Source organism: Adiantum capillus-veneris, chromosome 21 (assembly GCF_014529385.1).
Source record: "Adiantum capillus-veneris isolate H3 chromosome 21, ASM1452938v2, whole genome shotgun sequence".
NCBI lineage: Eukaryota > Viridiplantae > Streptophyta > Polypodiopsida > Polypodiales > Pteridaceae > Adiantum > Adiantum capillus-veneris.
Window position 1 is genome coordinate 138,053,192 of NC_140951.1, and position 14,195 is coordinate 138,067,386.

The following is a 14,195-nucleotide window of genomic DNA, read 5'->3' on the forward strand; positions in this document are numbered from 1 at the left end:
TGAAAAATGATATCTGAGTTAACTTCATGTGAAGTAATCTTTGGGTTAATGGCTGGCGACGTGGTCTTTAAGCGTATGGAGTGCTTTCTCATATCTCAGTCTTCTCTCTTCGTCAGGTACCTGCAAGAACTGCATGGTGACTGTGGTTTTAAGCTCAATGACTGGATAGCCAACAAATCTGGAGGTGAGGTTGTTTATCATTGGCCCAAATATCTTCGTTCGCCAAGTGAAGAACCCTGTATAAAATGCTTCCTTGAACACCAACATATTGCTTGATGGTAAAAACATACATCGAGCGTAGAAGCCATTAAGGACTTCTACGGAAGTCTGGCCACTTAAGTCATAGCAGAGACACTTATTACCTTTGAGGAATGACATCCATGGTGCCCCTGCTTGCTCTAGCTTGTAAAAATCTTCAATACATGTGACCAGCATTCTATAGATCTTCTATAGCATGGGACATGAGAGATCAGAAAGACTTTTGAAGAAAGCCATGGCACCCGTTAGGGTTTTCACTATGTATTCCTCTGTCAGTGTTCCGTGCTCTAGAGCTGGCAATCTTGGATAGTTCAGCCATGTAGGATGCTTCTTAGTCAGTGCTTCATGTGCTTGCCATGTCCTTACCCATGGTACAGGACAAAAGGTTGGGTCTTTTTGAAGGGCTACAAGTGCTCTTGTGAGCAGAATTGAATATCTGTGATTCTTGTTCAACCAGCTCTTGCTCCACTTGGGGTGGACATCCTCTGTGCCTTCTTCTTGCATATCTTTATATAGTCTTTCTTTTACCTGTAACAGCTCTACCTTGATCAAAGGATATGGCAATGATTGTTGATGCCGTTGTGCATTGATTTGGTTGGGAGTGATTTGAGTGACATTGACTGACTGGAGAACTCTCAACTCCCAATCCATCACTGCTTTCCATTCGGCATCTATCTCCTGAGAAACCTGCTCCTTGAGTGCATCTTCTTCAGCTTTAAACAGGTGGACCATGGACACTTGTTCAACATCTGTGAGTGGTACCTGAAAGTCTTCTTCTCCTCTTAGCCCTTTTGTTGGTTGTGTTTCCATCTCAGCAAAAGAGACTAAGGGAATTTCAATACTTGGTTGTTCAGAGGTACTAGCTTCTTCTTGTGTCTCTGGTTTTCCCTCTTGCAGCAGGCTGATTGACTCTCTTTAGCTCTGCTATTTCTTGAAGTAGTTGCTCTTCTCGTTGTACCTGCATCAGTGCAAGGTCTCGTCTTTGGGATTGCTCTAGCTTTAGCTCTAGCTCGAGATCCTTGTTCTTCTTTTCCAAAGCTTTATATACTTCATTTGTACCTTTTATGGAAGCGATAGCAGGATTTTCTCCGATCTTTCTCAAAAAAGCTGCCTGATCATTGATCCTTTGCCCTGAATATTGCAGAGGAGCATTCGCTATATCGAGATGCACTTGGATCTTTTTTACTGACAGAGTCGTGGTCAAGAGTTCATTTGTTACCTCTGTCAGCTGTTGGTCTTTGATCTTGCAGGCATCGGTTAACTTGGTGAGAAGTTCTCCTAGCTCCTCCATTTCTTTTTGTTGTTTCTCTTTGGTTAGTTGGTGTTGTTCTGCCTCATCCTTTAGATCTTTGATCTGTCTCTGTAGATCTGAGATGACATTCATCCTATCATCTAGCTCTCCTTGTAGAGCATCGATGACCATCTCCAACTCCCTAGCCTTAGCACTGTGGCTAAGTGCTGCTGTTTTCATTTTCTCAGTCATCACCTGCATCTGCTTGGCATATTCATTTACTTGTAGGATGACTTCATCATTTGTCTCCCATTCTTCAACTCTGTACGTTATCTAGATGTTTCAGCCGTTTCAGCTTGTATCTCTTTAGATGGTTCTGTGGCATCTGCTTGTGGTTGCAACGAGGGTTCTACCTCTCCTTGAGGCTGTGCGGTTGCCTCGGCTACTTTTTCTTCTTCAGGCTTCATGGATGCCTCTACTGTTTCTTGTTGAGTGGTTGTAGAAGGTGTGGTCTCTGTCTCTATTGCTTTGGGCTGCTCAAAACTGACTGCTTCCTATGGTTCAGGCTCTTTGTCTTTGGCTTCCTCGCCCTCATTGGGTCTAATTGTTGGTGAAGAGGGCTTGCATTGTGTGATATGCATGTACTGTAGCGGGTGAGGTAGGCTTTGGAGACATTTCTTCTTGGTCATGTTGTGTCCCTCTTTGCTCTTTAGCCTCCGCTTGTCTTTGTTGCTCTATTGCCGCTTCTCTTGCTTTTCTCTCAGCTTCTTGAGCTTCTTTTAACTTGAGGGCTTCTGCCTCTTTGACTAAGTCGGATAATCGTTGGTCTATGTTTTGAGCTCGGGTTCATTCACTGCACTAGAAATGGGAGTCAATGGGAGTGTGTCCTGGCCGGGTGATAGGGACCCATGGACGTGTCTGGAAATCGGCTTAGTCCGGGTAGGCGTGATGCCGATGGGAAAAGAAGAACAAATACAATTACATCGATCAATTGAGCAATATTTATTCGTATTAAAGCTAAGATTTTCATCAAATATCTATTTTGCTGGCACAATAAGAGCAAAAATCTAGCAACTCCTAAAATTTAGGAGGTTTTCTAAATTTTAGGAAGTACCATTGACTTAGTCAAAATGCTTGATTAAGTCCTTGCATGTGGTCTAGGGTACAAGGAGCCTACAAAAAATAATCTAATTTGATCAGTCAATAAATTAGCAGGTAGCTGCTACCTTAAGATGATCGCATAGTCTCTCCTAAATTTTGAGTCCAAGATTACCCGAAGGTTTTGTGCTCATCAAATTGTGTCAATGGTTTAATAAAGACCATAGGCTTAAATTAAGGCCACATAAGCATGCCAAATAGGCATGCCATGTCAGCATGCCACATGGGTTGGCACTTGGGCAATCATGGAGCACACATGGGTTGGCACATGGGCAGGTATAGCTTCCACATGTTCCAACAAAATTGAGTTCTTTCTCTAAGGAAGCTTTTCCATATGTCAACATCCTCCCACACTTGCCACAAAGGCCCAAAAGTTCATTCAATAGGAGCCAAGCAAGTCATGAGCCTTAGAAGGCAAGTTGACTAAGGAGTAAAGGTAGAGAGAAGAGAGAAGAGAGAGAGCAAGTGGATGGCGGCGTGGGATTTGAGAGGAAGAACTCATTCATTTATGCAGTATCAAAGTGAAGAAGACAAGGGCTCTATCTCTCTCACACACACGCTCATTGTGTGATAGAAAAATCTCAAGGAAGCCATCTCCTTCTCTAGCTTGAGAAGTAGAGAGCCTACACCAACAACTCTTGGCTATTGTTAACCCTCACGGCACACGGACACCCCATCACCTACGACGGACGTGTATTATGTATTTGGTAGAGTCAGGTACCGGGCTTGTCGGACCAATAGGGAAAGGTAGAGTGATCGTCGATGAGAGGCGCACTTTAACTGGGACATTCAAGGGATTAGTTGGTTAAGCATGGGCGCCCAAGTGTGAATGGGGTGAGCTCCTATAAAAGCCAACTAAACCTAATTTTTACTCATTCTCTCATTTGTGCAATTGAAGAGTGCTCTTGCTCCATCTCCATCTTCTTCTTCTTCACCTCCTTGTGTGTGTGTGTGTGTGTGAGAGAGAGAGAGGGAGAGTGTGTGTGCGATCGAGCATTACGAAGGCACGACGGCAGCGAAGCGGTTGAGCGCGGCACGACTGCAGCTTCTTCTTCATCGCGGCGAGGAATCCACCACGAAGGCGAGCGTAGAGCGGTGAGTGACACACCCTTTGTTCTCTTGAGCTTGCTAGTTTAGGCTTGTTGTGTGCTTGGAGCCGTTTGTGGCTCGCACACGGTGTATTGGCAAGTCCCTTGCTTCGACAGTGCGGCAAGGAGCGCACATTTTTGGCGCCGCTGCCGGGGATATGCCCTACACTAAGCTCGGTTAGCACTTTACGCTTCCTTGTGGTGCAATTTCTATCATAGGAAAGGCAGGGAAGGAGTGTGTGGAGATTTCTTTTTTTTGCGTTTTCTGTCAAGTTTCAATTTCTGCTATTGTCTGTGCTTTTTCAATTTTCTGCATTTCTTGCGTTTTTACAATTTCTGCAATTTCTGCATTTTCAAGTTCGACGTTTTCAATTTCTGCAATTTTCTGCATTTCTGCGTTTTTTAAATTTCCTGCAATTTCTGCATTTTCTGCATATCTGCGTTTTCTGCAATTTCTGCATATCTGCGTTTTCAATTTCTGTATTTTCTGCACCCAAAAAAAATTTTGAAAAAAAAACTTTCTGAAAAAAAAAAAAATAATAATTTCGGAAATCAAAAACGCAAGTGAGCGGGCGGCGAAATTTTTCGAAAATAAAAAACGTGACTCTTAAAACGGACGGGTTGGTTTGTATAAAAGATAGATCGGGATCGGTTTCCCAAGCCCAAGCCCAGGCCCAGGCCTCAGTCCTCAGTCTTATGATATGTACTAGACTCACTCTTATATATATACCCTACTCCCTCAAGAGAGAATGAGAGCATGTGGGACAAGTCCTCAACTCTCCTCCTTTCTCTTCCCACTTGCACCCTTAGACTTTCTAGTTTGGGCCTAGTTTTCTACTGAAAATTGACAGTTTTAGGGATTCCGAGGGCATAGAGTGACCAAACGGAGGGCTGTAAAGCACGGCATGACCCTCTGACCGATACGCTCGTTTCGAGCTATCACACGGCCCATTCCACGACACGCTCTAAAAAATCTAGCAAAAAAACAAACAAAAAGTACGCTAAAAACTAGTCACAAGGCCTCCTAGAGCAGCTTTTTGACACCTTAGGGTATCAAAAGCACATGCACTTACGCTCTGGGCGGGTGCTAGAACACGAGCATATTGAGGGTGCCTCTGTTCATACGGACACCCATTGCCCATCCACGATAAGCTCTAGACCCTCAGCGGGGACACAAGGTAGCACCACCCAAGACCCTAAAATAGCCGCTAGTGATTCCTCCTCCGACTCAGAAATCATGGAAGCATACCCTACCCAAAACACTGAGAGAGAAGGCCATGCACCTCCCGAAGCTCCACAGCCTAGTACTAGTATGTTTAGCCGTTTCATGGAAACATTAGGTAGAGCTACTCGCTCGGAACCTGATGCAAATGAAGCACACGAAGGGGGTGGGGAAGTGGAATCTCCTTTCACATCGCACGTGGACCCCACACCCCCAAAGAGTGTCCATGTGGATATCCTGCCAACTTCTTACCAAGAAGGCCCTGTTGAGCTGCCTCCTTCAGAAGTTCCCTCTAGAGTACCGTTGGTGACAAGTAAAACCACGGGGAGCAACATTGCTTCTACCTCACAAGAAACCGTTAACACGTTGACTCTAGAAGGATTGTTCATTAATGATCATTGGGCATACGACCTCCACACTGAGGTGTTGACGGATCTACACTCTGGCCACGCCTACCATGTAGGATGGATAGAGATTGTACAATCCACCTCTAGTGCCACGAGCATCGAAGATCAACAGAAAATGATCTGTAATGTTATCCATGGCATTATTCAATCAGAAAGGCAAAACCGAGGGGTAAATATACTCTCAACTGGCCCCATGAGATTTCTGGATACGAGCAAGGCTCAACTGCCTACTCTATCACAAATGGAGACTCCTCTAATGAGCCCCATGGACCCATCTTACGTCATTTCACCTGGGGTCTCTATGCAATCTGAGCCTCCGAGCGAAAACTTTAGCTTCCCTAACTTGGCTCAACCCTCTATCAAGGAAAACACAGTGCTCACTCCAGGGATAAGCCTGACAGAGAATGTACCGATGACATCTACGGTTAGCGCAGTGCCACTACCTAGTGTCGTAGTACCTAATATGGGGCCTCGACCATATGTGCCTCTAGCCCCTTATGCACACATGGCCCCCACACCTCCAATTGTACCACTTGCTTATGCTCCTCGAGTGCCGCTCCCTAGCTCTTATCCGAGTGGACCTATGCCCGGTTATGTTCCATATCCTGCATCATCTACACATATGCCAAGACCGATACCCGTTCCTCTCCCACATATGATTCCAAGAGTACCTCCACCGGCCCTGCCTCCTCACATAGGTGACTTGGCAGCGTTTGCTCAAACCATAGGTCGATCTATCGCGGAAAATATGCTTCATGCATCTGATAGAGAGCCTAGAAGTAAGGCAGTACAAATTGCCAAACTCACGCAAAAATTCAATGGGGACGAAGATGCTAGGAAACACATTGAAGTGTTTGAACAAGTATGTGATTCCTTAGGGGAACGCAACGAACTACATAAGTGCAATGCCTTAAGCTTGACATTAAGTGGAAAGGCTGGAGATGGTATAGGACCCTAAGGGTGGACGAGAAAACAATCTACCCTACCCTTCGAAGGTTGTTTCTAAAGGAGTACATACGAGAAGGTGTGCTTTGGGGTGTAGCATCTCAGCTATAGAAGGCCGAACGTAAGGAAGGAGAGTCAGTAAGGGACTTCATTAGTCGTCTAAAGCACTTAAACTCTCGTTGCCCTGTAAATGAGCGCTTCAACAATAACCAACTGCTTGATCGATTCATTCGAGGGTTGAGGAATGAAGGAATCTATAATGGACTAGTGATTAGAGGTATCACAACCTGGGAAGATGTCACTGCCAATGCAATCCAATTAGAGGACAACTTGATGATAGCAGGCATGAGGGTGTCTACTCACACAAGATCCACTAGCTCACAAGCCATTGAGTATGAACCCATGACTGCAAAGCCCATTGCCAATGAGCCAAAGGTATTTGAGACATTCTTGACAGACCTCACCAAGGCAATCCAAGAGTCTCTTAAGGATAATCGACCCCCTCAAAATAGTCACATGTATCCAAGAAGGGAGCAACAATGGTGTTCCATTTGCTTAGGTCCACATAGCACTAGTGAGTGCCCTACGTTTAGAGTAAAATTTAATGGAACTTGCAACGCATGTGGTAGGTATGGTCACCAAGCTAAGGATTGTTTAATGATCAAACGTATGATGGCAAATAGACCACCTGTAGCCTGGACGGATGCACCTCGAGCTCCTGTATTGATGCCTACTCCACCTGTTGAGCAACTACCGCAACACATGGTCCCTAGATCTCAAAATGTTGTACAAGCTACACCGCTACCACCTCCTGTGCTAGGACCGCAGCCCCCGCATCCAAGAGTCGCCCCTATGAACCAAGTGGGTTGCGAGCCATCAAATGCTTATCCAGATGGCTGTGAGGAGGAAATAGACACTAGTATTGCCTACGGACTTGATACATTGGAAGAGTGTCCTATTAACTACATGGAAGATTGTTGGGGACAAGTCAAGCCGGTTTATCAAGCTGCTGCTCTCGCATCCAGAGGTCAAAATATCAACACCCAGGCTAGGAGGCCACCTCTTCAATGCTACGAGTGTGGTGGACCACATCGAGTAGCGGAGTGCCCTATTAGGCTGCAAAAGAATGCTGCACAGATGCAAGTGAATCAAGGGAGCACGTCTGCAATGCCAATACTCACATGTAATCGTTGTGGCATAGATCACTTGATTGCCCAATGCCCCTATAACTCAAATGCGCCTAAAATCACACCCCTAAATTTGGTCGAAATTGCTAGTGTGACGTCGCCAATACCACCCATCGCACCCGCTTATGCGATTACACGGTCCATGCTTCAAGGGCCAGGACATATCCTCGAAGAGAGAGATACCGCGTCAGTTATCCAAGCAAAGAAAAAAAAGACACGAAGGAAGAAGTCGCAGAATACGGAAAATTCAAAGCCAAGTTCCAAAACAAACATAGGAACAGGAGATGACCCCGTGTATATGAATGACCTCGAGGATGATTCAGATTCAGTCGAGACAATGGAGACTAGAACCAATACCACAAAGGGAAAGACCGACAAAGAAAACCGTAACATGGAACCAAATGAAAACCGAATAAGAGAACCGTAACATGGAACCAAATGAAAACCAAATGTTAACCCTCACGGCACACGGACACCCCATCACCTACGACGGACGTGTATTATGTATTTGGTAGAGTCAGGTACCGGGCTTGTTGGACCAATAGGGAAAGGTAGAGTGATCGTCGATGAGAGGCGCACTTTAACTAGGACATTCAAGGGATTAGTTGGTTAAGCATGGGTGCCCAAGTGTGAATGGGGTGAGCTCCTATAAAAGCCAACTAAACCTAATTTTTACTCATTCTCTCATTTGTGCAATTGAAGAGTGCTCTTGCTCCATCTCCATATTCTTCTTCTTCACCTCCTTGTGTGTGTGTGTGTGTGAGAGAGAGAGAGAGGGAGAGTGTGTGTGCGATCGAGCATTACGAAGGCACGACGGCGGCGAAGCGATTGAGCGCGGCACGACTGCAGCTTCTTCTTCATCGCGGCGAGGAATCCACCACGAAGGCGAGCGTAGAGCGGTGAGTGACACACCCTTTGTTCTCTTGAGCTTGCTAGTTTAGGCTTGTTGTGTGCTTGGAGCCGTTTGTGGCTTGCACACGGTGTATTGGCAAGTCCCTTGCTTCGACAGTGCGGCAAGGAGCGCACAGCTATGGATTTCAAATCCAAGCAAGAGCCAAGCTAAGAAGCATGCTCATCTTATCCACCATGTCTCTTACTATGCTAAGATATGCATTATGAGTAATCTAAGGCAAGGGATACTTCTTTTTTGTATGGTACTTCTCCTTCTCTCAATCTCCCTTTGTAGTCATGAATTATTTCCTTAAGGAAAACCTTGTTGCCCACATTGTTACACCCCTATGACTAGCACCATGTGGCCAATGAATTTGAATGATGGTTCCTTGGAAATACCTTTTTATTAATGCCCATAACACCTAGTGTGCATGCATTAGCAAAAATCTATCCTAGCTTGAGGAATTTAAACAATCTAAAGTAGATTTATGCTTAAAAATTTGGATCACCTTGTGATTTTTGTTATGATTTTCTAATTGGAACGACCGGGTATATCAATCATGCAAGGGTATCATTTTAACTGATGTTGAAAGTAATCTTTGTGTATCGCTTTAGGATTTTTGATTTTGCAAAGACTGGTTCCTAAGAAGCTCTACACAGTCAACATTTAAAGAAGCAGGCTTGACTTTCTCCCCACTGAATTACTTGGAGGATGACTAGGCTGCATTGCATGATTCATAGTGTTACCTACAGGACAAGCAGGATCAAACTGACAAGGGCATAAAATGCAATATCTTGAATAACCTCGTGAAGTGAGAAAAAATATGCACAAATGAGTCATTGACATGTTTGCCACTATGCAAAGTGTCATGCAATTGCACATTAGTATCATCTGAATCTTGCATGGAAAATTTCTAGTTTCGCTCGTGACATAGTTGTATTTTCATTTTTTGTACCGATAAGGTGATGGCTAGGTTGTATGCCCAAATAGCACAAATTTACTATTAAAAAAAAGTTCCTCTCGATGGGTGAAACCCAAATCTTGTCGTTTTGGACATGCAATGTGCCAATGTGAGATGACTGTGCAGCTACTGCGGGCTCGTGGCAAGCTTGCACTAGAAAATATAGAGGTTTGAACTGAGACACTAGATTACATGAGAACATACTGAGTTTGGTCTACTGGGGAATTTCTCTGATGCCTTACTAGCATGGACTACAATGTTATCGGGTCATGCCTACATACGGAGGAGCAAATATGCATTGGACTATTTTTGATTCACATGAACACAACGGTGTCCTATTGTAGGATTGCATTGTACACCATATGTTTGGACTTAAGGACATCGAAATCAAGAAACTCAGGTAAATATTGTGCTCTGTAGGTCTCATGAAAGGCTTGCTCAACATACTAAGCTTTGCACATAACTGCAATAAGAATGTCTGTCTAAAACAAAGTACTATTTAAAGTAAGAAATTATGAAAGTATAGTAAAGAAAAAGCAATGATGAATTGTAGTATTTAAAATTTCCTACTGACTTAGATATTGAGTAGGCTCGTGTTGTCAAATCAAGTAGACATTTACTGTTCTTGAGCTACAGCAGAACAAATTGGCCAATTATATTGTTGCTTCATGTAATAATCGGAAGATAGACAATGTAACTAAATGCATGGGTTGCCCCGTAGATTAGTTATGTCGTCCAAGCAAATATATAGGCATGGAGTTTGGGTTACAGTTTACGAATCGGTACAAGTTTCCCATTTTCAACGTTGCATACACTTCTGCTGCTCTTGAGCTACATCAGAATAGTGCAAGTAGTTAAACTCGTGCTTCATGTAGTAAGCAAAAGATAAACAATAAACGTGCATGTCACACAAAAGTTCCAAACAAAAGTATGGTGGGGAGTCGACACTGTGTCTCCCCACAGTTTTTAAGAATGGAAGCGGTCCCCTATCCGTAGACTGCTTGTTTGTTGATATTAATTGGCCGTTTGTACAGAAGCACCATGCTTGACAATAACCTGTTCCAAGGAAAATTAAGAAGTGCGATTATCATAGGTCTATGCATGACCTATTCTTGGATCCTCATCACATGTTTGCCAAGTTCAATCTCAAAGTTTTCACCTCCTCCAAGGGTTACATATTTTATTGATCTTCCAGTGCTTGCACACAATGGACAAAGCTGCAACACCTCTTGATTCTAGTTCAGAAATGTTATAATCAAGGTCCAAGTAAACCTGGCAAGAATGCAAAATTTTGTAAGATGACATTATTTTTTCTAGTGCATTAATTTTGCCAACTTGCTGTTGGTATCTCATCATCTACCAAGACATAGCTCATTGCTACGAGTTCTCTCCGTGGTTTCCAGTGTACATGGCGTATCAAAGGTTTGGATCTTGAGCTTTACTTGGGCTGTTTTGAATGTGGTTTTGTCCATACATAGGAGGACTAGCGGCACTTCAATATTGAAGTTTCTTCAAGCGCTTCACACAAAAAGGTGATCAATTCCTTGGACTCAAGTTGAGGGCTGAAGAGGATTGAGTACGCACTACACAAGAGGATTGTGCAGGCTCTGTTCCTTAGGACCTAGCTTCATGGCTACAGGCTTCTCTAGAGCTCGCATCTCTTTTGAGAATCACAATTTAAGAAACATTGACCAGCCGCAATCATGGCTACAGAAGGCCCCTAGCGTCACTTTCAAGCTTTGGCTTTGGCGTAGAGCGTCAACTTACTTGCAAAGAAGCACCTTGCTTGAGGATAACCTGTTTCAAGTATAAGAAAGCACTTACCTTATGCCGCACTTTTTCACTTTGGTCCATGAGTGTGGGGGCTAAAGATAGCTCGAGCATTCAGGGTAGAAGAGTATAGTAACATGCTTTTGCAAGCCCTTCCTAATACAGCAAGATCAGCCAAAAGTTTGGGCTTGGCGCAAATCCTACAACGTGAACTTACGTGGGCGACAAAAATTATATCAGAAGGGCTTGTGAAACTAAAAGGGCTGTTGGGGCTGTTGAAAGAAGGCATTAATGGAGCCAAGAAGCAAGGGGATGCCAACGGAGAGGAGTAGGCCCTTGACATGCTTGGGGCTGGGGGGGATTTCTGTCCTTCGAGTAGTCGTCAACTTACTTGGGGGCGCGTAATATTACGTGAAAAGCAAGTTTGCACGTCAAGAGATTAAAAATAGCGTGGACTTTGCACAATCGTATTGTTTTTGTATGTTTTAATAGACGATGATCTGGATTTTTCTCGTTGCATCATTTCAAAAAACTTGCTAGGGGAACCAAGTAAATCAAAGATAAAAATTTAGTGGGCATAGAGGACACTCTAAAAACATCTCGATTAAGTCCCTAATTGAGCCGTTTTCTGGGTGAAAATGTCAAAGGCCGTTTTCTGAGCGAAAATGCTCTCTAGTTTGATCATGAAGTCCACGCCTTGTGCGTGTTGAAGAACGTCCTCAGCCCTATCATCTGCGCCAACAAGGATAGCTCGAGATCGCAGTGAATCATCCTGTGCACTCTTTGTCTATCACCAGGTATTCTCTCTCTCTCTCTCTCTCTCTCTCTCTCTCTCATCTGCACCAACAACGATAGCTCGAGATCGCAGTGAATCATCCAGTGCACTCTTTGTCTATCACCAGGTATTCTCTCTCTCTCTCTCTCTCTCTCTCTCTCTCTCTCTCTCTCTCTCTCATATCTTTCGTTTTCTCTTCTGCAATTAGAATGGCTAGCCAACCACCACAACCTAATTGGGCCGCCATAATAACGCTTCAAATCAAGTAAACCAAAATGTGCAGATCATCACCGGCGATCTCTCGCACCTCCAGAATGCAGCCCCTTTACAACTTTTAAATGTTGTGCACAATCTAACCCAGGTGGTAGAAAATTTAACCTAGGTGGTAAATGATTGCCTTGATATTATAGATATCACTTTAGAAGAGATGGAGGAAAGGGTTGTAGACAAGGGCTACGGACCAAGAGGAGCAAAGCATAGTCCGCTCAAAAAATGTTGGCCTAAAGAATCATGAGGCCATTGAACCCATTCTGATCAACGCGCAAGTTCCAAACAGTTTTCCTCATACGGTTGCTGGCTTGGAAACTCTTAATGGTCATAGAACAAACATTTTCCTTAACTTTTATGGCCTTCCTGTGAATGGAAACCTTGACCAACGGAGACACAGACTTGCAAGGTTTTTGGGCATCTTTCTTGTACGTTCTTTCTCTCTCGATCCTTTTATAAGTATAGACATAAACACGCACGCACGCACACACACACACACACACACACACACACATGCATGTAGGTATGTATGTATGCATGTGTATCAATGCAGCTTGCAGGAATGTATCCCTCTTTACATGCTCCCTTTTGGTTTATGCAGTGCTGAGAGACTTGTAATTGGAATTTCATATGATCGATATCTGGGTTCAATTCAAAGGTGTTTTTGAACACCACCTCTTTTTAAGAGGTTTTCATTCTTTGTCTTTGCTCAGAATCGTAGGTGCATCAAATTTTATGTGACCCATTTGGACAACAATTTGGAGAAAAAAGGCTACTAGCTATGCATGAAATTTCACTAACAAGGCCGACTAAGGTGCTACAAGAAAGAGGTGTGAAAAGGGGCCAAGCACCCTCCCCACCGGCCCCTTAAAACTAAAAATAAAAATCTTGTAACCTGCTTCTCAACAGGGCTCCATAATGGTGAAAAATGGTCATGTTTGGGGTAGCCCAGAACGTATGTTACTGGAATGTGCTTTGGTTGCACGGTATGCCTAGCAAGGTCCCACAAGGAAGCTCGGTGCTTTCTTCAACATGTTACATGGCAAGGGCCTCTCTTCAAAGACAATCACCTATGTTTGCATCTTGCAGGTCTAGAGAGTTCACATGGGCATAGAAATTCATAATGAGCTTCTTAGACTGGGGGTGTATGACAAAGATGTTGTACTTGGTACTGCTTTGGTCTACATGTATGCCAAACTTGGGGTTCTCACAAAAGTATAGAAATTTCTCGATGAGCTTCCGATTTGCAGTATTGTCTCTTGGAGTGAACTCAGTGTAGAATATGCAAGAGACTTATCTTTAGATACAATCGATTGTATCTGTAGATACAATCGATTGTATCTGTAGATACAATCGATTGTGCTTTTATTTGGAATTATGAGACCTTGGGCAAAATTCGTTAGACAAGGGATGTAGGAAAATGACATTTTTCTTGGAGTGCTTTGGTTGGCAAAGCATGACAAACCAATTTTAAAATATGCGCAAGACCAAGAAGATCTTCATCGGGTGCAAAGCAAGGGCTTCTCTCCAAATGAATTCACATATGCATGCAGCTTGAAGGTTGTGGCATTGTATGAAAACCTGTCATGGCGAAACAAAGTGGTTGTTAGGAAAATTTGTCTACCTTGGAAATGTTTTGACCAACTTGTAATACCGAATTTGGTATACTCATGATAGCCAAGCTCTCAATGATCGTTTTGCCTGAGATGTCATTTCAAGCAATGATTGGGTTGCAAAATATGTGAAATGGGATCAGTGCCAAGAAACTCTAGGCTCTTTTGCAGTCACTTATACTTGCATTTGGTTGGTGGTTTGTGACATTACTGACATGGCTAACAAACTCATTATGAGATTGCTACTATAATGTTGTGCTTGGCAACAACATTATAGTAGTGCTTGGCAACACTTTAGTACTCATTTATGCCAAATATTATGGTGTACTATTGGAAGCACAAAAGACACTTGCCGAGCTCTCTGTCTAAGATGTCCTCTCTCAAAATTCATTGATTGCCAGATGAGTCCAATTAGGGTAGA